A 24,839-nucleotide genomic window follows, 5' to 3' on the forward strand; every position below is an offset into this window, starting at 1 on the left:
TGGTTTAGATTAAGAATCATGGTGTTGCAGGATTTTACTAGTCAAGACATGATGGGGTATTTATAACGCAATTAATACCCCGAGGTTTCTAGGCACGGACCCGGGAATCGAACCTGTGTTGCTGCGTGTTGTCTTGCTTCCAAGGCGAGCAGTTGCCGCTGAGCTATCCTCCCTCCATGACCTCTGGCTGTGAAAGAAGACCGTTTCAGACCATGGTCCATACAGACACAGACGGTATGAAAGTAATGAGCAGTTTTGGAGATAGGGGGTGTGACCCAAGGCTGACCTCACTGGAGTGGTCCAACCTGACTGCCCCAAAAGAATGCAGCCGAACAATCAGTGGTCATGCATATGGTTGCTTTTCTTAAAATCTAGATTAACAACCCATCAGCCACTCAAAACTACAACAGCACATCAACTTGTAAACCAAGCCTACACCCTTTTAACACGCTCCAGTCGGACAGCATCCTTGAAGTCAGTAGAACACAAATAAAACAGCATGGACATTCCCTGTGTTGCTGCAGTGATAAATGCATACAGGCCCCATGGAGCTAGTTTACTTTAATACCTTTAGGGTACTTGCCAATTATACTACTTTTACTTCTAGGCCATAATGCACTGGTCTGTGTTAAACTCATATACGTTTATGTGTTGTCAGATTATGCAAAATTGGCTAGCGAGAAAAGGCTTGCCATGTGTGGGTGCTAGGGATGCACGCTGCTTGGCTTGTCATAGGACCAATTAATTACCTTTGGCGTTTTATTGAAACAAGAAATTCGATCAACACAACTTAAAAACACTCTGCTCAGCCAAACGCAGCTGGCACAAGCCCCACGTTCCCAATCACAACTCCCAATGCAAGAAGTTTGCAGCAAACACTGTAAGGCTGAGCAAACATCTGCCTCATAAGACCTTCATGAGGTGCAGCAAACAGGACAAAACAATCTTGGAAGGGGGGGGGGTGTGCTTACATGCCCCACTGCGCATCCTTTGACAAAGTGCTCTTGTACTAAGGACGGCACATTGCCCCTTTAGCATTAGACTACCAGCCCAGCATACAAAGTCATATTGTGTTGCCATAACAGAGCAGCCCTGCACATCTTCAGAGCTATGCCTGTAATCACGATTGCAATTAAGCATGTTCACATCCACTCTAATGCACTTGAGGGGTGTCCTGGCCACTCGCATAGTTTATATGACTCACCAGAGAGCATCGTGGCACAAGCAAACTACAACTCCATATGGGCTCACTTAGCCCCACAATCCGAGCTATTGACAGTGATGTGACTTGCATTTGAGTTGTTAGGCCATGGGCACAAAAACAAAGAAAGACTAACTGGGAGCTGGATAAAATCCATTGAGCATACATAGCAATGTTTGGAAAGAATAAACACAAATGAGACCATAGACATGAAGCTTTGAACAAAAGCTGCAAAACACATGAACCACTGCTTACGGAGTGGCTGATGGAAAGGCATGCACTGAAGAATCTTATTGGCACATACTCACCCACCACTTAAAATAATTTTTGGTTTTCTTACGATAAAGCGCCAATGTATAACTTCCACCCTGCCAGTTTCTCCCCCTGTGATGTGCTCAGCTCAGTGCCTCGAGGAGTGCAAGAGGGGCAGTCAGATGCATATGGCTTCAGGGCGAGGGTAACGTTAGCTACATCACATTGTTTGACCTACTCTGTTCTCTAGTGTACCGTTGTGAGGACTTCACCATCCGCACGGGGCGAGTGCGCTCTCCCAGACTTTTATATTAATTTTCATTTATGACAGGAGATCAACCTCATAGGACTGTGTGCGGCCATTCCGCACACAGTTCATCTGCTTCCCACACAAACACAGTCACAAGTACTACAGGAAGACACAGCCTACAGGTGCAGTATTCCCCTGTCATATTCAGCTGCAATGTGACAGCCAGGGGTACATCAAAGCATCTCTAGAAGGGGCGAGGCACACCTTCCTCCAGCCGTGAGCAGCCTTATTTAAATATGAAAGGTTCCATGGATCTGCTTTCCTTTTGTCTCATCCGGCAGGTGGCAGTGCATACTAACGAGAAAATTGAGGCAAGCCTGAAGGGGGCTTGGTTGCTGGACAAGACAACGGGAAGGCGGGGCCAACACCCCTTTGGTATGCAATGTGTCAACTTAAAGCTAGTTCCCACCTCTCTGTATGAAAGGCAGTGGATGGCCTGTCTGGGTCCAGCAGTTACCATAGGTGTCCCAGCAGAGCAGACCCCTTTCAGAGGGACAAAGGATGTAAATTGGGGGAGACAGGAAGTCTGCTCCCAGCACAAACTTCAGGGGATATCTGCACTTTAATCAAGAGTCACAGAGGGCTCATTTAACCAGAGATACGTTGATCTACAACAGACAGGATGATGAGTGGGACTAAGTAATTTCAACCAAGACCTAGGAGAAATTCTGCATCTTTGACCACATCAGGCGCATCAGGTCCAGAAACTGAAGAGGCGTCAACTGCAAGGGAGCGACAACAGGACCATGCGGAAGGAGGACAAACGAGAGGCAGTGCGAGCAGGAGTATAGTATGAGTACCTTTTTAGACGAACAAAAACCTGGTGAGGGGGGAAAAAGAATAAACTCAACAGGTCAAGTGAACTTTCCACAGAGGAAAACTTAAACATTTCTTCTTACACCCTGAATCCTTTGGAATCAAGGACATTACAAATGGGTCTTTACTTTGTACCAGTCTATAGTAGTAGCCTCTTAAAAGAAAAAATAGACTTATTTCGCTTCTCAAGCAAAATGAAACTGAAATTTTTCTTTGCAACTACAGAATGGTCACAATCAGTGGAACCTTCAAAATATCTGGAAATTTCTCCGAAAAAGTCAATTTCTTCCATCAGTACAGAATCATGTTGTGGAAGTTTTTCAAAAGAAAACATTAAGTGAATTAGAAAAACTATCATTTGAGAAAAAACAAAGGGAATTTCTCTAAACATGAAAAGGGAGATACTGTCAAGGCTGTGGGAGAATGAAGGTAGAACGCTGAAGCCTGCAGACAAGGATGGCGCCTTGGTAATTATGGACCAAACAAAATACAAGGAGGAAGTAGAACGTCAATTGAATGACCAAGAAACTTATTTAGAAGTCTTCTAAGATCCCACGGAGAAGGTTAGACAGGTCATAAACGTATTTTTGGATGAAGCAGAGGCCAATGAGTTGATATCAGAAAAAACGAAACAATTTTTGACAAAACAGTATCCAGTTATGCCAGTTCTATACATATTGCTCAAAGTACATAATGAACCCCCCAGGAAGACCTATAATAGCCACATCAGATAGTTTCTTCGAACCATTGGCACAGCATGTAGACAAAGCGATCCAACCATTGGTAAAATCCACCCAAACCTACTAGGATACTACTGATTTTCGTTTAAAGATTACAGATGTGCATTTTCATGGAAATTCAGACATATTTACAATGGACATCTGTAGCCTCTATACAAAGATTACGCATGAGGCAGGCTAAGAGGCAATGGAGTGGATACTCCTTTCAACCGAAGAATGCACTGCTACCAAGCTTTGTGTATTGAACCAATTGAAATTGGTACTAAATAATAATTTGAAAACCGTTACTTTGTACAAGTATCAGGTACGTTCATGGGGGCAGCCCTTTCACCTAGATATGCAAACACGTATATGGCTTTTCTTGAGCAGACATTAATCTTTTAACAACCCGGAACATCAAAAACATCTGCAATGTTTTTATCGCTTCATTGATGGTGTCTTTGGAGTGTTGAGTGGTACGGCAATAGAATTGGCAGATTTATTTTAATTTAGGGACCAATTGGCACCAAGAAGTACATTTACAACTCAAACAAGTACTTCTCATATTAAATTTTTGGATGTTGAAATTTATGTTAAAAGCAAACTGGAAACTACTATTTACAACAAACCAACAGACAAAAATAGTATCTTGTTAAGTTTTCATCCTACAATAACAATAGAGAGCATACCATACAGCCAATTTTTAAGATATAAGAGGATATCGGAAGAACAAGTTACTTACGAAACTGGTAACGTTCGTTCGATGGGATGTTCCTCCGACCTATGTAATGTCCACAGCTGTGCACTTCAGAAACTTTTCAGCAGAGGGTGTCTTGCGTCGAGCCGATGTCCCTCAAGGGCCTCCGTCGAGGGTCGACGTCACCGGATGTTATATATAGGACGCACGGCACCTGTTGCCTCCGTTTTTTTTCCCCCAGAACGTGTGGCACCAGTCTCCTACCAGTATAACTGCCTACAGCTTTGCAGAAACAGAAGCTGCAACCACAGAGGAAATTCTCCAGAGAGGCAGGCTGGGAGGGCAATGTGGAATACGTCGGTGGAACATCCCATTGAAAGAATGGTACTGGTAAGTAACTTATTCTTCAAAGGGATTGTGTCATCCAACGTATTCCACGTCACCCTCCCAGCCTGCCCCTCGCCCTCCCAGCCTGACACATCTATGACAGACTCCCACCGCAGTACCAGACTATGGAGGAGGGAAAGAATTTAGAATGTGAATTTAGATTACCCAATCAAATGGCCGAAGAGAGGACCGCCTTACCAAAGGCAAAATCCTGCCCATGGATGGAATCCAGGGAATAGTGTTTAACAAAAGTATGGACAGATGCGTCACAAATATTCCAAATAGGAACACCCCTCTGTAGAGCAGTGCAGGCAGCCACACCCCTAGTGGAGTGAGCCCGCAAGCCTACCGGAGGGTCCTTCCCCGCCAAACGGTAGCACTCAGACCTTGTACAGATGGATTATCTTAACTATCACTGTTTGGAAACAGCCTGACCCAAGTGGTGTCCAGCATAACCAACAAAGAGCTGATCGTCCACTCTGACCCGGGACATCCGTGAAATATAAAAGCTCAAAGCTCTCCTAGGATCCAACCTATGGAGCCTCTCCTCTTCCTTACCAGGATGCGGAGGAGGATAAAAATGCCAGAAGAATCACCTTATGGCTCAAATGAAATTCAGACACAAACTTCAGCAGAAAGGAAGGTCGCACCCGCAGGACACCCCTGTCCTTACGGAAAACAGTAAAGGGTGGCTTGGCAGAAAGTGCCTGCAATTCACTCACTCTACGTGCAGAAGTAACCGCAACTAAAAACACAGTTTTAAAAGACAACACAGTCTCAGCGGATAAGAGTGTAAGGGCTCAAACGGAGCTCCCATCCCCGGCACCTGGAAAGGGGATGGTGGAAACACATTAGCCAGTCCTTTCAGAAACTGTGAAATCAAAGGACTCTTATAGTAAGAACACTCTTCAGAGGAGCGCTTAAATATGGACAGCGCTGTCAAGTAACCCTTAATGGTACCCACTTGAAGGCCCTTGTGGGCTAAAGAAAGCAGAAAAGACAACACCATAGGAAAGGATCCACATTCTGAACCCTGCACCAATCGCAGAATTTACGCCAACTGTACAGGGATTTTGTTGCAGGCCGCCTGGCCGAAAGCAACACCTCCATCACGTCATCCGGGACGTCCCAATTCTTGTATCTCAACCTTTCAAATACCAAGCATGAAGGTTGAGAAACCTAACCTCTGGATGGAGAACCTGATCCCCCCTCCCGTGAGAGCAGATAGTCTCGGTAGGGAAGAAGGCGTAGAGGCCAGATGGACATGTCGAGAAGGTCCAGGTACCACGCTCTCCTGGCCCAATCCGGAGCAATGAGGATAATTCAGGAACCGAACCTCCGCAACACCTGAGGAATGACGGGGAATGGAGGAAACGCATACAGCAGTCTCCACTATGAACTTGTCCCCCAAGGCTCCTGTTGGGGGAAATTCCTGCAAGCAGAATCTCTCGCACTTCCGGTTGACACTGGTGGCGAAGAGATCCACTTGAGGGGTTCCCCAAAGGGTGAAGATCTCCAAAAAGACTTCCTGAGCCAACTCCCACTCTTGAGAGCCTGAGCTCTGCCTGCTCAGAGCATCGGTCGCCGCGTTTTTGTCTCCGGCCAGATGAACTGCCGAGATCGAGATTTCCTGTTGGATGGCCCAGAACCAGAGCTGCGTCGCCTCCCTGCACAACGGGAGTGACCCTGCCCCCCCCCCTTTTGTTGAGGTAATGCATGGCCACTGTGTTGCCCGTCATAATCAGGACAGTCTTCCCCCGTACAGATGGCAGAAAAGCCTTCAGGGCCAGCCTGATGGCTCTCAGCACTAACATATTGATGCAGCGTCTGGACTCTGACAGAGACCAACGGCCGCTGGCTGTCAACTCGTTGATATGAGTGCCCCATCCTGTGAGAGAGGCATCCGTCACAATCGCAACCTCCGGCTATGGTTGTCAAAACGGTGGCCCCTTCATCAGATTTCCTTTGTCGGCCCACCATAGAAGATCCTGGGCGACAGAGAGCGGAATCTGAACAGGATCTGACATCTTGCCGGAGAACTGCAACCACTGCATCTTGAGAGCCCACTGCAGGGATCTCATCCGCAGTCTGGCCTCTGGCACCAGAAGAATGCAGGGCCCCATGAGGCCGAGCAACCTCAAGAATTCGAAAGCTGGGAGACTCTGGGCACATTGAAACTTGTCCACCATCTGCAGAATGTGATGAGCCCTCACCTGGGGAGGCGAACACTGCCCCAGGGACGTGTCGAGCACTGCTCCGATGTATCGAAGCCGCTGGGAAGGTGTCAAATGCGACTTCTTTAAATTTAGGGAGAAGCCCAGCTTGTGAAGGGAATGGCAAGTGACGGATAGATGATCCAGAGTTTGCTCGGGAGAACACCCTGATCAGCCAATCATCCAGGTAGGGGTAAACATGAATTCCCCCGCACCCCCCTTTCCTGAGGTACGCTGCCACAACCACCATCAGCTTGGTGAAGACCCTCGGGGCAGAGGTCAATCCGAATGGCAGGACCCGAAACTGAAAGTGCGAGTCGCCAGCCGCGAACCTCAGGTACTTCCTGTGCTTGAGATGAATCTGCACATGAAAGTAAGCATCCTTGAGGTCCAGAGACACCAACCAATCCTGATGTTGAAGGGACTTGAGAAAGAGTGACCATCTTGAACTTGTTCTGCCTGAGAAGCTTGTTCAACCAACGCAAGTCCATGATGAGTCTCAATCCCCCCCCCCCATCTTTCTTTGGGATAAAAAAAAAATAAGAGGAATACCATCCTTTGTTCCTCTCCGCTACAGGCACCAGTTCTATGGCGCCTTTCTCCTGCAGGTATAGGATTTCCTGCGAAAGGAGCGGACCAGGACTCTTCAAAGAGAGCTTCCCCAGTGGATTGTCGTGAGGCCGCTGAAGGAAGGGAAGGCAGTAGCCGTGGGCTATGATATCCAGAACCCACGCATCTGAAGTAATGGAATGCCATTCTCCAAGATGCTGTGCAAGTCCGCCCCCAACCGGCAAACCATGGGACATGGTGAGCTGGAGTTGCTGCGGCAGTGCCTGAAGGCAAAGAGGCAACTGCCCGAGCGGCTTTGGCACCTGAGTTCCCCGTCCCCCAGGGGTACCCTTATGTTGGCCCCTTTGACTGGCAGCTCCTCTCGATCTACCAAAAGGAGTAGAAACGAAAGGAACCTCCCCTCTATTGCTGTCCCCTAGGACGAAAAGGCAGAGGTTGACGTACTGCAGCGCTCAAATACTTCGCTGCAGCTTTGGAGGTCTGCAACCTCTCAAGGCTCTCGCCTGCCTTGCTGCCAAATAAATGAACGCCATCAAAGGGCATGTTCAGAAGATAGGCTTGCACATCAGGAGCAAACCCCAACTTCCACAACCATGCAAACCTGCGTAGGACCGTGCTCACAGCCATGGACCGGCTGACACAGTCTGCCGTGTCCAAACCTGACTGAAGGGATTCACACATCGCATCCTTGCAGTCATGCACGAGGGCTAGGAAGCCATCCCTTTCCTCCCCCTCAGGAATATGCTCAGCCGCCAAGGAAGCACAGTTCCACAGAGCATGTGTAAATCTTGCCAAGGCACATGTGGAGTTGACAGCTTTCAGTGCCATGCTCACTGAAGGAAGGACCTTCCGAGCCCATCCGTCAAAGCGCTTGTCGTCCATATCTGGAGGGATGGTAGGGTACGCCTGCTGCCTCAAGGTGGCTGTAGTCGCCTGAACCACCAAACTCTGGTGAGTAGACAAATAGCTGGGGTCGCTAACAGATGAACAGTACTTTTTCAACAAATTCTTATTGACCGCCGGAAGCGATTCCGGGGCATGCCAAGCCGATGACATCTTTTTATGCAACATAAGATGAAAGGGCAATACCGGGTCAGAGGGGGGACCGTGGTCCAAGATGTCAGTAAGGTCATCCTGAATAAAATCCTCAGGAGGACTGGACCACCCCAGGTATTCAGAGACCATAGACATGAGCTGCCTGTAGGAAGAGTCTGCATGAGCCCCCGGCTCAGGCCTACCAAACTCAACGTCCAGAGAAGTGTCCAGGCCACTGGCATCATGGAGGGTCTACCTCAACTCCTCCAAGGGACTGTCATCCAACAATCCCAGAGCCTCATCCTGAGAATCAGGGTCTTCAATCTCCAACCTTTCCTCCTCTTCAAAAATGTCAGCCAAAGGTCTGGAAAACCCAGCCAAAGTGACAGAAGAGGGCCTGGGCCCCAATACCGGCCTCCCAGACTTAGAGGAAGCCTTCCTAGGCATAACCACTTCCTCAGAAAACTCCTCAGACACATTACGCCCAAAAAGCGCTGAGGGCATCGAAAACATTGACAATCGAGAAGACCGAGGACTTCGACGCCAGAACCCACGTCGTGGGTGTCGACGCCGAGATCTTCGGCATCGACGCCACTGCAGGCGTGTGCTGATAGGACAGAACAGCATCGTCCGAGTCGGACTGTCCCCACAGCGAACGAGTCGACGTCAATACCTCCACAGGCCCCATGTTTCTTGCGACTGCTCTTGTCGTCTCGGGACCTCGAGGGCTCCCTGTGCAAGTAACGGCACGAATCTGAGCCCAAAGGCGTGCGAGCCGCGGTTCGAGAGCATTCTCTGCCGGCTTCATGAGAAGGCGCAACAGGAACCATGCCTTGCGACTGGAAAATCGCCATCATTTGCTCTTTAAAAGCAGCCCACTCCTCCAGAGTCGAGGACTTACATACGGTGCCATCCTCCGAGGAAGATGGGGAAGGCGACCTGTGCCGGTGCTTCCTAGAGTGCCGCGAGGACGAGGAATGGCGGGAACCACTCCGGGACCGAGAACCTCGAGCCACCTCCGGACGCTGACAGTCACCCCTCGAGTCGTCGGTGGGAACCCTAGACTTCGATCCGGACTTACAGGACTTCGAGGCACCCCTACCTACCTTGAGCTTCCCCTTCCTTTCACACAAGGCCTTGGCGGTTAGAGACTGGCATTTCAAGCAGTCGCCGGTGTCGTGCGACTCACACAGACACCATAAACAAATAGAGTGCAGGTCGGCCAACGACATCTTGGACTTGCAGTCCCAGCAAGTCTTGAACCCGGACCTTGGAGTCAAAGAAATCGACATCATAAAAGTTGATAATACACACGAGGCACGCAGAGTTTCACGAAGCTATACACGTTCGCTGTCAGAAAAAACAGAACTGAGGCAACGGGTGCCGTGCGTCCTATATATAACATCCAGTGACTTCAACCCTTGAGGGACATCGGCTCGACGCCATCGACACAAGACGTTCTCTGCTGAAAAGTTTCCGAAGTGCACAGCTGTGGACATTACATGTCATAGATGTGGAATACATCGGAGGACACAATCCCTTCAAAACAGAATTCGGAGACCAATCGCTGAAATTACAAGACACAACTCTTGAAGCAACAACAAAAACAGACACTTGTTTATGTGACAACCTTTTCGGAGCAAAGCTACAGGATTAAAAGAATTGTGAAGAAAAATTGGGATATGTTAAAAATGGACCCAACGCTGGCTGAGTTATTTGAAGAAATCCTGGCGATTGAATATAGGAAAAGCAAAGCATAGAAGGACCATGTGGTTAGAGAAGATTATTTCCTACCAAAAAAAAAAAAAAGACCATTACGTTTAAACAGACCATTCCCTGTAACAATTGCCAACATTGCAACAATATTATCAAGGGAACTACCATTAACCATCCACATAGAGGTAAATCAATACAATTAAGGCACACCAGTATGTGTGATTCAAGTAATGTGATCTACGGGATTAGATGTCCTTGCGGTCTGTTTTATGTAGGATTAACGAGGTAAGGAAAAACAAAATGGACCGAACGTAAATCAAATATTCACACAGGATCTCCACATTCACCAGTAGCCCAACATTTCAAATGACAAACACTATATAGCACAAACGAAATTAGTGATATTTGAACAAATGAAATGCTCAAAAAAAAAAAGGGGGTGATCTTAACAAGCTACTAAAACAAAGGGATATAGAATGGATTGACAGATTGGGTTCATTGGACCCTAAATGGATGAATATGGAATTTGGTCTAAGCTGTTTTATTTTAAACATATGACTTATGTGAAAAATCAGATTTTCAAACAAGTAGGTAGCAGTTGTTCAATTATTTTGCAGATTTAGCATAGTATAGTTTTTTTTTTCCATGAAGGTAACATAACCAATGTACTGAAAAAGAAACGTATTTTTTTATAGATTCTGATGTGATGAAAATTATATACTTTTTTGAACCAAGAATGCAAACAGGTTCATTCTTTAAAATGGTGTTTGGAAATGAGGAGCAGTACAGAATAGAAGTGTTTTTGATTGATGAGCATCTTTTTGCTTTTCTTGACAGTTGAGCTTTAACAGTAGCAGCTTCACCTGAAGAAGGGGCCCATAAGCCCCCGAAACGCAAAGTGGCGTTGATGTGTACACCACATCTTTGAAATCAAAATTGAGTTATACCAGTGTGGTTTTGTTAAGACAATGGTATATGTTCCATTGTATGTAGCACTGCGGAGGAAACAATCAGAAATGTGAAATTAGTTTCTCTGTGATGAATTGGAAACTGAAATGAAATGTGGATCTCTGTATAGAAGGAGACTTGTAAATTTATTTTTATGGAAACAATTGTTACATTTTTTGTGAAATTAAGTGGTGAAGAGCAACACGCTTATTAGTGAATTCATGTTAAGAAGTGCTTTCTTTAATCATTGACAAAATATAGATATTTCTGGACAATAAGGAAGAGATAGTTTCGAGAGGAGTGACCAGGCATTTAAGAAAAACTGATGGAGATTGTGATGGTTCACTTCATAATATGTTGTTACCCCTCGTCTGTCCTGTTGCTGAGCACTCTGGTCCTGACCTCATGCATAACATAAGATTGTTGGCAGGGACTTAGGATTGGTCCATTAATCACTGGGGCCTAGTTGGGTTTAAAAGAGGGCTGAACCCATCACTTAGAGATCATCTGACGACTTCAAAAGGAGTAAGGACGACTCATTTGGACCCAGGCTGAAGGTACAGTCTACCTTATATTTTCCACTAGTGAAGGCAGTCCAGGAGTTCCAAGAAGGATACAAGATCCACCCCTCCCCCCAAACATCTGCCAGGGAACAGAGGGGGCTACTGGACTCAGACGACCCATCCAGCAGCTCCAGAACCAGTACCCAGCCAGCACAAAGTGTGCCCTAGTAGGTTCTGCCAGCAAGTTTCCTAGGTGGGAAGTGCTGGAGAGTCTCTGAACAAAGGATAAAGCCGTTGCCTGCAAGCACTCTCCTGAGCTTTGGCCCGTCCACCTTGAAAGGACGCAATGAGCCTTACGAAGAAGCTAGGAGTGCCACACAAACATCATCCAGGATCTGTCTTTTAAGGACATTTGAGACAGTCGAGTCCTCAGACCGCATCCGGCTGCACCACTGACTGTTGTCACCAGAGTCGTCTGAGATCCACCAACCAGCACAGAGACAACGATGCTTGGCCCCCGAGCCACCATCCGGACAGCCTGCAGACATCCGCCCATCCTTGCTTGACGAACTGCCTGGTACCCACAGCTGTCTCCCACCACCAACTCAGTCTCAAGGGCTGCAAAGCGCCCTGGAACCACCTTGATGCTGTCGAGCACCAAGAACTTCAAAAACACCAGTTACATTATGGTTCTGCCCCCGCTGGTTCTTCTCTGAAGGCCCCTAGAGAGAGTTACGCCCCTTTGCCTCCTTGATTCTGTAACAAAATAACCCTGAACAGTAAGACTGAATATTTTACCAACTACCCTCCTGTCAGTATCCAGAGTGCATCCCTTTCCTTCATGAAACTGTACTCTATGTTCCTTTAGAGAGTGGGTTGTATTTTGTAGTGTGCTCAAACTGTCAGTTGTAGTAATAATAAAGTAGCTATTTGTATACAAACTTGACTGGACAGTCCCTTTTATCATTGAGTAATAATTGTATTTCAGCTGTGTTGCAACTAACCAATGATCCAAAACCTTGCAGAGATAAGCCTGCCGTTCCATCCACGCTACCAAAATTGGACAAGGGGTTCTTATAATTCACCTGTATTCCAATCTGTTTAGATCCCTTCCAGTGTATCAGAGGTGTGGGGTTGATTGATGGTTTAGAAACAGATATTCATCCCTGGACCACCGTTGCCCCAGAAGTTGATTTGTAACAACCATGTTTGTTTTACAGCAGTCAATGTAATGAGTTCTGTAATCAAGTGTCCCAAACACTTGCGTTTTAAAATTACCAAACACAATAACACGTTCCCCATGTTGTTTATTAATGTACATATACTGCTCCAACGCTGGTTGAGGAAACTGGTTTGGAGTTGAAAACTTACCTGAGGAAAGGTCAGGTCGTCCCAGGATAACTGCTGGCAAAATGGAAGATTCCCAACAGAAGGGCAATTTTGAAGGTTTTGTTTCCTCAAGATTTCACAAACATACAAGGAACAAAGAGGCGCCAGACAACTCTCCCGATTAGGCGATTAGGTGCAAAAGGATGGAAGCCACCCACCATGTGTATAAAGAACACCATGTAACAGATGACATCTGGATGACATTCCACTGATAATGGGGTTTTTTTTTGCCCAGTGATTTGCGCCTTGAGATTCATTGGCTGTTGACAAACAACTTCAAATGGAAAAGTGCCACATCTGTAGACCATTTAAACTTGCTTTTCTACCAAACCACCAATGCTAGTTTGTTGAAGATAAACTCGCAAAATTCTTAAGGGGCTACAGTTTGACCCGTAGACTTCATGCTGGTAGATGATAATGCACTAGGAAATCACACAATTACAGACAAGACATGAGACTCCAACGTGGACCCTAAAATGCGAAAAAAATACATTAAAAAAAATCACACTATTATTAATGGATGATAAATATGCCAACACAATATAAGGGTAATAAATAATGTAAAACCAATATATGGGTGATAAAAAAAAATACAATACAAAAATAACCAACAAACTCCAATCAACTCTGAAACAATGCCACATGCCCACAACGTTCTGAACTATTGATTTACATTTATGCCCAAAATAACATGCATTTCATATGCAGTACTTTATAATGGCAGTGTTCCAACATCCTAGACGTTTCCAACTCGGATTCAAACTACAATTTAAAAAAAGAAAAAAAAATACATTGTGCGTTGTAATTGCACATTGGGGAGATGGCACAGCTGCTTAGAATAGTAATGATGGAACATGCACCACAGAAGAGGGCAAGCCATCTATTCCATAAGCCTTTAATCTGTACCATCAGCAGAGAATGGTGGAACCAAATACCCTTAGTTATATGTGAACTTCCTAGACAGCCACACTTAACACTTTTTGCTACAATAAGGGTGTATTTTTTTTTTTTTTTAATCATTCGGTAAGACTCATCAAGACCAAAAGGTTTCTCCCAGATCATTTGAATGCATGTTGCTTTTCATTACTGTGCAGTGAATTGAGAAAATTAAACGGAGGCTGCAGCACATGATCTACACAGTTAGACGTTGAGCTCCCAGGCAAGCTTCCTGTTCGCTGCCACACTTCCTGTTCGCTGCTGTTCCTAGGCAGAAAGCGTAAACAACCTTCTCCCAGCTTCTTTACTTTCCACAACTGAGAGTGTAGGATGTTTACAGCTCCTGTCACTGGGAGTTCTTCTGTGAAGGCGGTCACAAATCAGCACCCCTGAGCAGACTTCCGAGCTCACAGTGCAAGATATACATTTCAAAATATACAGCGAGTGACATCAAAAACATAAATGCACTCTTTTCTGTTCCAGGTGAGGCTGTAGCACAGATTCCAGGTGGCTCCATCAGCATTTCCTGCAACATTTGAAAGGCAGCTGCATCTGTAAACAAAGAAACATATTAATACGTTTGTATTTATTAGTGTGAACGTCAACTAATTAGTTATAACAAAGCACTAAAATAACAAAATATGAATGGCAATTCTGTGAATTAAATGCAACAGATAAAACATTTATCAATTCATTCAACTGCTAACAACCATAAACATGTTGGGCACTTTTGGGAATTAATCACACAAACAAAATAAACATCACCAATGGGAAAGGCAATCATGTTGTTTCACCAGATTTCCCGATTCAGAAATGTTCCAACTTTAATAACTCTGCTGAGCACCGACAAGTCCACACACTAACTTCAAGCCTTGCGTTCCCACCCACTTACTTTTCATAAATCGTCTAAAGCGATTTGGCCCCAACATGACCTTGCACAATAAGACACCCAAAACTGCATGTTCTACATATCACCACAAGAACTCTGTTCGCATAAGTGTCGCAGCATAAACGAATTTTCTGTGGAGGCAAAACCCCAAAATGTAGGTTTCTGGGGTAACTCTAAAAGGCTTTCCTCACTACAGAAAGAGATTGTTGAATGAAGTGTTGTGCTACCATGAGACATGTTTTTTCCTCTCTCAATCTTTTTTTGTCATAGCCATTGTACAAGAGCATATTCAACTTCACTTCTGGAATGACAGCCAACACGGAGGCATGGCTGGCACTGAACTGTTCATAGTGAAGGATCCTTACCCAAAGATTCTTATAAAAGTCAACTGTTCTCACCAAACACAAACTTATTAGAAGATTAGGCAGATAGCTCACAAGTTAAGTGCTCACCTCGGACATTTGGCCAGTCTGCACTTCACATTCTGAGGGGAGGGTTAACTGACCCCTTCAATGGAGTATGATAATTATCGTCCAATTAAATTGTGCACTATTTAACAGCTGTGCTTGCAACACATAGAAGTAAAATTAACCTCAGCACTATAGGAGGAGGACACCAAATCATTGAAGCAAGAACACCTTATTCTGAAGGCTGTTGCCAGGTCATATCACTCTTTTGCCCAAGCTAACTGCAACAAGGGCATTACCATACTGTAATAGCCAGAGGAGGGCATTACTAATAGGCATAAGCCTGGGGTCTCTAATACCAGAGTTAGGCATATGGCTATGAACCTAGTCCATGGCAAGCAAGCGGCTCACAGTCATTGCATGAAATCAAAGTTGCCCACCATGGAAATGGACCAGTGGAGGCTACATCCTATTTCCTCTTCCATTTGCATGGTCTTGAGTGGGAGATGGTAGGCCTGGTAGCATGAAGCTCAAGCAGGATGCTGCTCCAGTGCCCCTAGGGAGCAGCATAGAAGCCATTAGGCGGTGCTGTGGGAGGGACCATGTGGCAGATATGGGTAGCTGAGGAAAAGCTTCCCCCCCTCGCTGCCCCCACCAAGGGTGCATCCCGAGTGAAGCAGTGACAAAGAACATGGGCTTCTATAAAGCCTGCATTCCCCACAATCACCCCCCGCCCCGGACCCACTGTTCCAAGCCTCCCCGTTGGCTGGGAGGCTGCCACACAGCCCCTCTGCCCCTGCAGGGTATTAATATTTACAAGAGCCTCAAGACCCTTCATTTTAAATGCGCTTTCTACCCATTCAATCTTTAATTTTTTTAATTAACAAAAATTAATATAACACACCAAAATTTAGCACCATAAACTCCCCCCTTCCTCCCCCCCACGACCCTCCAAGCTTAGCTGATACCCAGGAATCGGAGGTGCCGAGGGAAGTACCGAATGTTGTAGTCGCAGTGTAAAAATGTGAGTTTTCCACCCAATCTTGTGCGAATTTCGATTGATCTCCTTGAATAGTGTATGTTACTCACTCAAGTGCAACAAAGTTCCTTACTCTGGAGAGCCAATCAGCAAAGTGTGGTGGGTCTTTAGATTTCCATGTTTGTGCTATACACAGTAGAGCAGCCAGTTACCTATGCTTTACATTTTTGTTTCAAAAACTGTTTCATTTTTATCATCAATCGTGGACCCCTGGATTGCTCCATCTCGCGTGGCCTGGTTGGACTCCTTTATTTTTTTTTGCTTAGGCTGCTTTTTGTCTACGTTTTGTGTGCCTCCATGCCCATAGGGGTGGTGTGCATCTCATTGCTGTCAGTCTCTATATGTGACCATATAATACCACACACATTATTGCACAGCATTATCAAGAGGTAGGTAGGCGATTCTCCTTCAATGGCTTGTTAGTGGCAACTGATTGGGGTCTTAAAACAATGTAACCAAAGGGTCGACTTGATAGCTGTGCGGAGTGGGCAAGCAGAAAGAACGAGCTGAAGGTGAGACTCCCCAGGTGGGGGCTGCGGTATAGAAAGGTAGTAGGACGTCAAGCAAGAAAGAGGGGCGGGGGGGCAAGATCATGGACAGATTTGAAGAGGAGGCATAGGTAGAGAAAGCGATTATGCATGGAAGAGCCATTCAGCGTGGTGGTGTTGATAGTGGAAGAGGATCTATTTAGGTTGTAGTAGACACGCACTGGCATGGGGAGCAAAGAAATAAAGGGGAAGACAAAAAGAGAAGAGTAGGCACGAGCAACAGTCACGCTTGCTAAGCAGAGCAGGGGCGAGAACAGTTTTAGACAAGAGGTGGGTGAATTTAGGGCAGACATTCTTTATCTAGAGAAAATACAGCCTTTTAGCAGTGACAGTAATTAACTGCTGAGGTGTTTGCTTGCTGTCAGGGAACCCCCAGATTGTGAGCCAGAAGTGAGTTGGTCAGGAAGGCAAGAGATAGCCGGTGGGAGAATGAAGTTTGCTTTGGAGGCAGAGAGGGCCACTTTCATCTTGGATGGTCAGGCATTTGGTGAATAAAAGTGACTGTCACAAGATGCATTCTGCAAGAGCATGTGCGAAGGAGATAAAGATGTATGTACCACCTGCAGAGAGGTGATAGGGGTAAACCAAATGATGGAGATGAGATTACTAAGGTGTAGCGGGTGAAAAAGTGGGCTGGAAACTGGTCCTTGAGGGACACCGGAAAGTTTTTTTTATGTGTGGGTGGGGTGACAGGAGCAGTGGTAAATGGCCACCCAGCCAAGTGTATTGTACTACAATCCAAGGAAAGAGGGTTGAAGAAGTGGTGCACAGTGACAACGGGAGTGGAGACGTCCATTAAAAAGGAGAATGGATTTGAGAGTGGTGAGCACTAGTTCATCAAACTGCCTTTGCCCACATTTCCATCTAGAGTATTACTTCCGAATCCCCATTGAGGCCCACATACTGTAATCTGCACCAACGTTCAAGTCTACATCATTAAAAACAACTTTCCAGCAGGGCATGGATGAGCCAGGTATAAGAGGTTGTCGGTGGGTGGGTGGGTTGGTTTAACAGGTATGACTGGTTATTTTGTTGAGTGGGAGAGATTGCAGAGGAAAGATGCAAGATGAGAATCAGAACAACTTTGTGGGTCAAACAGATACGGAGGCACATGATATGTTATGTTATGTGGAGACAATGCAGGTGGGTGCAGGCAGTTAGTGAGAAACAAAGCGTGGTGAGAGAAGGAAGGAGAGCTAAACGTGTGGATAGTGGCACATTTTAGGTTTCAGTAGTAGGTAAAGTTGTTAGAGGTGTTTTTCTCTGGGGGTGCTGACCTTGATGACAATAGGTCACTATATAAGATTTGGTAGAATCAAAAGCAGTGTTAAGGGAAAGGAGTGTCTTTCTAGGCAGTATTATGGATAGGGGAATAATTCCAGCGTCAGCAGCATAGGTTGAGGCGCACGGAAGTGCAACTCGATTGGGATAGCTGGAGAGATGCATTGTTGAGGGCAGGAGGATTTGAAATAGCTTGTTACAGTAGGTAGCCATTACACTGTTGGACCAAATTAAGCCCTCTCCACCATGATTGAACTCTCATTTGTTGAGTCCAACTAGGGAGCCACCTTGTGTATAAGGGTTAGATCGTAGGTCCGGTGACAGACGTTCTCTCCTCCCCCACCCCCACATTCCTGCAGGGTTAGAGTGAGGCCCCCAGAACAGAAGTAGCTGAAACCGCAGCAGGGAGTGGAGGGACGCGAGAGAGGGAACGGCCATCACCGGACCTAGGGATCCAACCCTTATATACAAGTTGGAGGAATCCCCATAAAGAATGGAAACTAGGCTTCGAGTGCAACTGTGGAATGTAATGTATTTGGAAGCAAACTTATTGTTTTGCAAAAATTAAGCCCAAAATTAAGTACAGTTTTGAGAGGGCCTTGATGGCCAAAACATGTGTCAACATAGACCAGCACACATGAACCTGAACACTGTCCTTGAGACGTAATTAAAAAAGAAATATTGAATCAAATTGATTTTTGGACAGTCTTTTGGAGGTGCCTGGTGCAACATAGGGGTACACGACCTCACAATGTCGGACTAGAAACCAGCTCATTGGAGGCTAGCTCGGGTGCAATGTGCTGGTCTTGGAAGCGAGACAACACTGAGCAGCCTCGGTTCGAAACCAGATCCCACGCTCAGAGGCTGGACCCAGGCAAGCACGTTTTGAACCCAATTTAATTTAATCCACAACTAGTTTACGGAGGTTGAATGTGGTAGCATTTTGGTAGATGTTACGGACTATGACCTCTCATTTAAACTTCCCTGGCTAGCAATTACACGAACCATGCAAACAAGGCCTTATATGTGGACCGTTACAAACAAGATAAACATTCGGCATCTTTCTATTCGAAGAAATGATGTTAAAGAATTAAAATGGTTGTGTGCATGTTATAACTTTCAGATTGCTTATTGCAGTACAAATGAGAACTCACAGCATCAGCAGAGATTAACAAGCAACACATTAAAAAAACGAAATGCTGAAAAGGAGGACACTGAATCCCACTGGAGAAGGGAAGGGCAGCGTTCTGGTAAGAACCCCTTGAATATGATGGCATTGTGTAGAAGGTTCACCATGTAATGGATAAGGGTGATTTCCAGGTTTCACAGTGTAAGAAACGTGTACCTTTGACTCTAGGCGAACAAGTAAAAACCGGCAATGAGAAAGGGGAAGCGCAGTATGACACATGAACAAAGTGTAACCTAAACGACATAATAAAGTACATTCAATCGTAAAAAATGGCTAAGATCCCAATACGCGTGATTTACGTGCGAAGGATAAACAAAATTAATAAGCAAATTCTTTCAATTAAATGTTTAGAAAACAAGTTGCTATTATAAATGAGCTAAACTACGACCAACATGCGTCACTGAGGCGTACTATGACCACCTGGTAAAAGTTGTGAGGCCTCCCCCAAAAAATAAACACACTGATCTGATGTCCCTTCCTTAGTGTCATTTTTTCCAATCGTTCTCTTCTTCCTCAACTCATTTCAGCCTCTTCCTAACATGGTTTGTATGGCATTAGCTCAACAGTTGTCACATTGTTCTCCCTCTGGTTTTCCTTCTCCATTATTTTTACAACCCCTCTTCTCACGACCTGCATCTCTATAGATTGCGCTATACTGCTTTTTCTCATCTTTCTGAAGTGAATTTAGGATTTGTATCAATTTATATTCCACCCCTTCAAACCCCACTCCATCCCCGGTTCTCCTTCTCCTGCTTTTGCTCTTCGCATTAAATGTTAGTTTTGAAACAGGTGTCACAAGGGGACGCTGCTAGAGTTGATACTCTATTGGCATGGGAGAGTACAACTGTAGGGGAGAGGGGAACACAGCCTTCAGGTAATAGAACACCTAAAGTATAGTGACTAGTTTGGAATGGAGACTCTCAGGATAACCCAATGGGGTTTTCATCAAGCAGTAATTTGCTTTGTGTTGAGATTTATGTTACTTATCCCCAACATAGTACAGTTGCAGCATCTACGTGGCGCAAACTTTACAATAATGGCACCATACCTACACATAACAAGAGGTGTGTATATATATATATATATATATATATATATATACACACACACACACATATATATACAAAGAAAGTTATGGTGAGTTTAATAAAAAAAGGGGGGGAGGGAATGTCCATTCATTTAAGTCAAGTCACACATTGCACTTGACAGAGACAATTTAGGAAATTGGAATGTGGTTTTACTAAGCATTTGGAATCTTGCACTGCTGTTGTAACGAAGATTACCAGTATCTTGCTTACTGAGGTAAGTGGGCAAAAAAAAAAAAAAAGAAAATACTAAAAAAAAAAAAAACCACAGCACAGATGTCCTAATTACGATAAACTGATTCCAGCTATGCTCACTGGGCATAGATAGCTGGACCCAAAAGATGCTGGCTGGGCATAGTGGAACATGATACTGCAGTACTATCTACATCACCTGTACAATGTCTCAGTACCTGACATTGTACAGGTGATGTAGATAGTACTGCCATACTCTGTGGCCTTCTCGCCATGTGAGGGGAAGAACTAATTAGGCCCATGAAGAAATAATACAGACCATTCTGATCAAAGACAGACACCACACAAATGGAGGCTCTGCCGGGGAGGCCAAAATTGATCCAGGCATTGGCAAGGTTGTCCTCCGGGGGAAGAGCAACTCAAATGGTATAGATTATCAAAATATCAGATTCTCCTTTTGACCCATGCCCAGCAGCTTTTCAAGGAACTTGCTTTACGTCCCTGGTGGCTAGCCATCTGGGAAACATCGTAAATGTTTTACTTGGTCCCAACAGAATATTTGATTTACGGGCCAATGACGAATTTACCTAATCCAGCATAATCACTGGAGAAGGACGCAATATTACAATTACAGTCTTACAATTGAGAAGATGTTTGGTCCATCATTGGTGGAGGCAGGTTTTATCACCAAATCTGATCAGCATATTAATGCATGACCTTACATGCGACAGAGCAGCAGGATTGATGCGTTGGTATTGCGGAACCGTCAATGGCATCTCAGCCACCAGGGTCTACTAGCATGCTTACAAAAGTTGAAGTCAAAGATACAGTCGTGGGGAGGGGAGGGGAAATCCCCTCTCAGATGGAAAAAGAAGATGATGCTTCTGCGCTTTACATTGAAAGCCTATAAAATGGAGCGCATTGCCACAGTAGTCAGTGTTGCGCCCCCCCGTATCACTAATTATAGAGTTGTCCCTGCAAATTCGAAAGATGAGCGTGCAGATCTGCAGTATGCTGACACCCTATTAATAGAAGTTTTTTGCCAGCATTGATTTTTGGATGGCACAAACTGTCCCTCAATTCTAGACGCTAGCCCTACTCTTTAATAAAGAGTCAAAATGTATGGAAGCCAAGTACCAGTGACTGCTGTAGTAAGGGTTTCGGAAGAACACAAATATCTTCCAGTACTATCAGACTCCTTTTGAGTTATGCCACTCATGCTATCGCATTTCGACTATGCAACTAGTACCTCTTGGAGGAAGGTGGGGGGTCTAAACGGATTATCCAGAGGCTTCTAATGGATTGGAATATGCCGGCATGAAGCCACTTCGATTGAGGAGGTTTTATCATGCGGCACCAGCCCTCAGAACCTTGGACTGGCTTCCAGTATAGGAGAGGGAGAAGTTAAACATGATCTGTGCTGCACAAAGAGCCTTTCACAGAACAGGACCAGAATATATTCAGTGCAAACTTGATCCGTAAAAGGCTGCATTTCATTTATATTGCAGTAGTCGCAACTAATGGAAATGCCAAAATTCCACATAGCTAGAGCGATCAGTCAGACATTACCACATGCCACCCCAGTTTGTGGCATGGCCTTCCATATAAATTGAGAGCCACTTGTGATCATGGCACAGTACTGCTTAAGACCAATTTATTTTGACAGATCTAAGGATTGTGTAGAGGGAGGTTACATTACTACCGAGTCCTTCATGCACATACCCTAGCACTGCAAGGTCGAAACGATTAGAAATATAGCACTGGACGGCAGTACAACAAATACTAGGATTTTGATGACAATACTAGTCTCTGGTGCAACCCTTGGGCTTGTCAATCCAAAACCTTCAAATGGCGTGAATTGCCTGGCCCTTTGCATGGGCACTTGGGGCAACATATTAATGAACAGAATATGCCAATCCTTGAGAAAAACGTCAATCAAGGAGAACATTACATATAAAAACAGGTTTGGTTTATTTTGAAGACAAATCACCAGAAGCTTTTAAAAGGGTTAATGAAGTGAAAAAGATGGCAAACTGTGGGTCCAAAGATCAAGGCCTCAACTATTACTTGTTTTTAGATTGTTACTCTGTGTTCAGGGTTTTGCCTATTATCACCATGGAAATAGAGGAGATTTCAATGACAGAATAGATCAAAGTAACCAACTTCTATATTTCTTCAACCGTTTATGCAGATTTATGTGTGCCTTAACTACATGATAAGAATGACAATATGAGAGCTGTTGTACATGCATGAGGCTTTTGACAGTTATGAAAGACAGTAGAACAGGACAGAACACCTTCCCTCCAACACATTCACCATCAACATATGCACACAGAGGGCTCACAGGTCGACTCACACATTTCGTTTCAACAAGGACCAAACAACATCCCACTACACCAGGATAAGGGAGACATCGGGAATCAACCCGCAATAGTGAGATTAAGCGTAACCACCGTCCATATGATTAACATGCAAAGACGAATACCCAAATAAAAGTATCATCAACCACACATGCAAGGAAACCACCATGAAACTTTCAAACGCCCGATACATCCACCACACTAACTGATGCAAAGTCAAGAAACCCTTCAAGATTCACACGGGTACCAGGTAAGGACCTCATACCCATCCATGCACTTCACACAAAAGGAAGACGTTTGCTGATTTAGAATTTTCCAAAAACCAAATATGCACAAACGAAGGACCCAGGAAACAGTCTCCAAAGTAAAGCATGACCAAAAACCATCGCCAACTATGCCATGCCTGGGAAGCAATTTTTATTCAGCTAGGTCAACCATACACTGGCACCCAATTACTGACCAGGTTTGCAAGAGAATCAGACCTGGGGCCACCCCCAACCAATTCAGCCTGCGAACAATGCTAAAGTATGCTATACCTGGTTTTGTTTTAACATCCTCAAGTCAAACATCTGCACGCACGTAAACACCATGTATACCCACACACAAGCATATCCTTACATGATATTTACTGTGTGCATAAACTGCCTATTTTACAGGACGTTTCCAATATTTTGTGGATAAATTGTCCTGCTTAACTATTTTTCTTTCCATCGCTCCATCAAGATGGTAAGCAGAAACAGGACACAATCTGCTTACAAATTGTGCCTAGGACTAAAACCTAGACTTAAGTAGAACATAGGGGATTGTTGCTTATGCGACTATAAGCTCAGTCCATTCTTGTTACATGGATAGTAAGTGCCTTTCTGACATAACCAAGACAGTCAAGTCAATAAAAAAGGTGTATTCCAGCGAGAGGTGAACGATACCCATCTGTCAAGGGTGTGGAAGCCATGGCTTTTTTGATTAAATATAAAATTACGCAGGTAATTCACTCAGAGGGTGGTCTGCTGACCGGCCCCTCACTGCTCCCGCTCTCCCCCACAAACTCATGTGGAAAGCATTGTGTACACCTGTGCCTGTTTGAATCACTAGCCAGATCTGCAGCTCCTGCTCTCCAGTGGAGTATAGCGGGTTCAGGGCACACGTGCCCTCTTGACAACCAAGTCCCTGCAGAACAGGAGCTGCCTTTAAGATCATCTAGCTATGCACCTCTGTTCCAAAAACTAAACAAGTTGCTATACGGTTGGCAAATTAAAATCCAAATATAAAGGCATACCAGAGGTTGAGGAATGATGTCTAACGTCTCAATTATCTAAGCCACATCAATTGGATATCACATGCGTTAGCATGAGAGCCTAGCTCAGCTGTGGAAGGGTTGTGTATTCACGCCAGGTTGTCTTTGCTGCTACCAGCCAGACTAACCATGGGCTTTTTGATGGCAACTAACCTCGCCAGGTCAACAACCCCACAGGAAGCTTTTCAGAAAAAAGGAATCAAGGCACATCCGTCACAAAATTACTATCCTCACACCAGAGTTCCACATGACAAAAATGCCTTTTGATGTTAGTGTAGACTGAGGAAGCCCAAACCATCTGTTTTCTCTTTACTGATCTTTCGTCTGGCCCCCATTCACTTCAACACAAAGCACTATGGGTGCGATGTCAGTCGGCAACATCCACTTATTCAAAGAACAGGGTTTAGATCTTTAAAGTAGGCTTGCTCTTGTCTGGTAACCTGTAGACGTTTGCCTTTAAAAGAAGGGGAGGTCGCCCCATTCCTCAAGTTTACTTCGGAACAAACAAACATCCAAGGAAGAATCCACTGGCACTCTGTTGGGAAAGTGGACTTTGCAAAGTCCTCCACCAGTAAGGTGGAGTGGCAAAGGCAAGCTTTATTCCCTACCTATCCCCAATGCAAATCAGGGTAGACTTGCATATTGATTTATAGAGCGCTTTACACCAAGGCGCTGATAAATCAATATCTGCCAGCAGGGGTATTGCTAGGTCTGGAAAAGATCCAGGGCTATGCTAATGTTGGGACTGTCGGGTCTCAGTGCTAGCTAGCCTTTTGGTTGTAGATCCTGAGATTCTATCCGGGGCTACAACCAAAAGACCAGGGGCTATAGCCTCCTAAGCCTTCCCTCCCCCCAGCAACACC

The 24,839-nt window shown here is 45.1% G+C and overlaps 1 long non-coding RNA gene across 2 annotated transcripts in view; it reads right to left on the reverse strand.

The window, feature by feature from the left end:
* Positions 1–12,657: 12,657 nt before the first annotated feature.
* LOC138453408 (uncharacterized) overlaps positions 12,658–24,839 on the reverse strand; it is a 155,788-nt gene continuing 143,606 nt past the window's right edge. For both annotated transcript variants that reach the window (XR_011260418.1, XR_011260419.1), the window contains one exon: positions 12,658–14,244. This is a non-coding gene — a long non-coding RNA (uncharacterized lncRNA). The remainder of the gene's footprint in view (positions 14,245–24,839) is intronic.

This window comes from Ambystoma mexicanum, chromosome 4p, assembly GCF_040938575.1.
Source record: "Ambystoma mexicanum isolate Mex_15411 chromosome 4p, UKY_AmexF1_1, whole genome shotgun sequence".
Classification (NCBI taxonomy): domain Eukaryota; kingdom Metazoa; phylum Chordata; class Amphibia; order Caudata; family Ambystomatidae; genus Ambystoma; species Ambystoma mexicanum.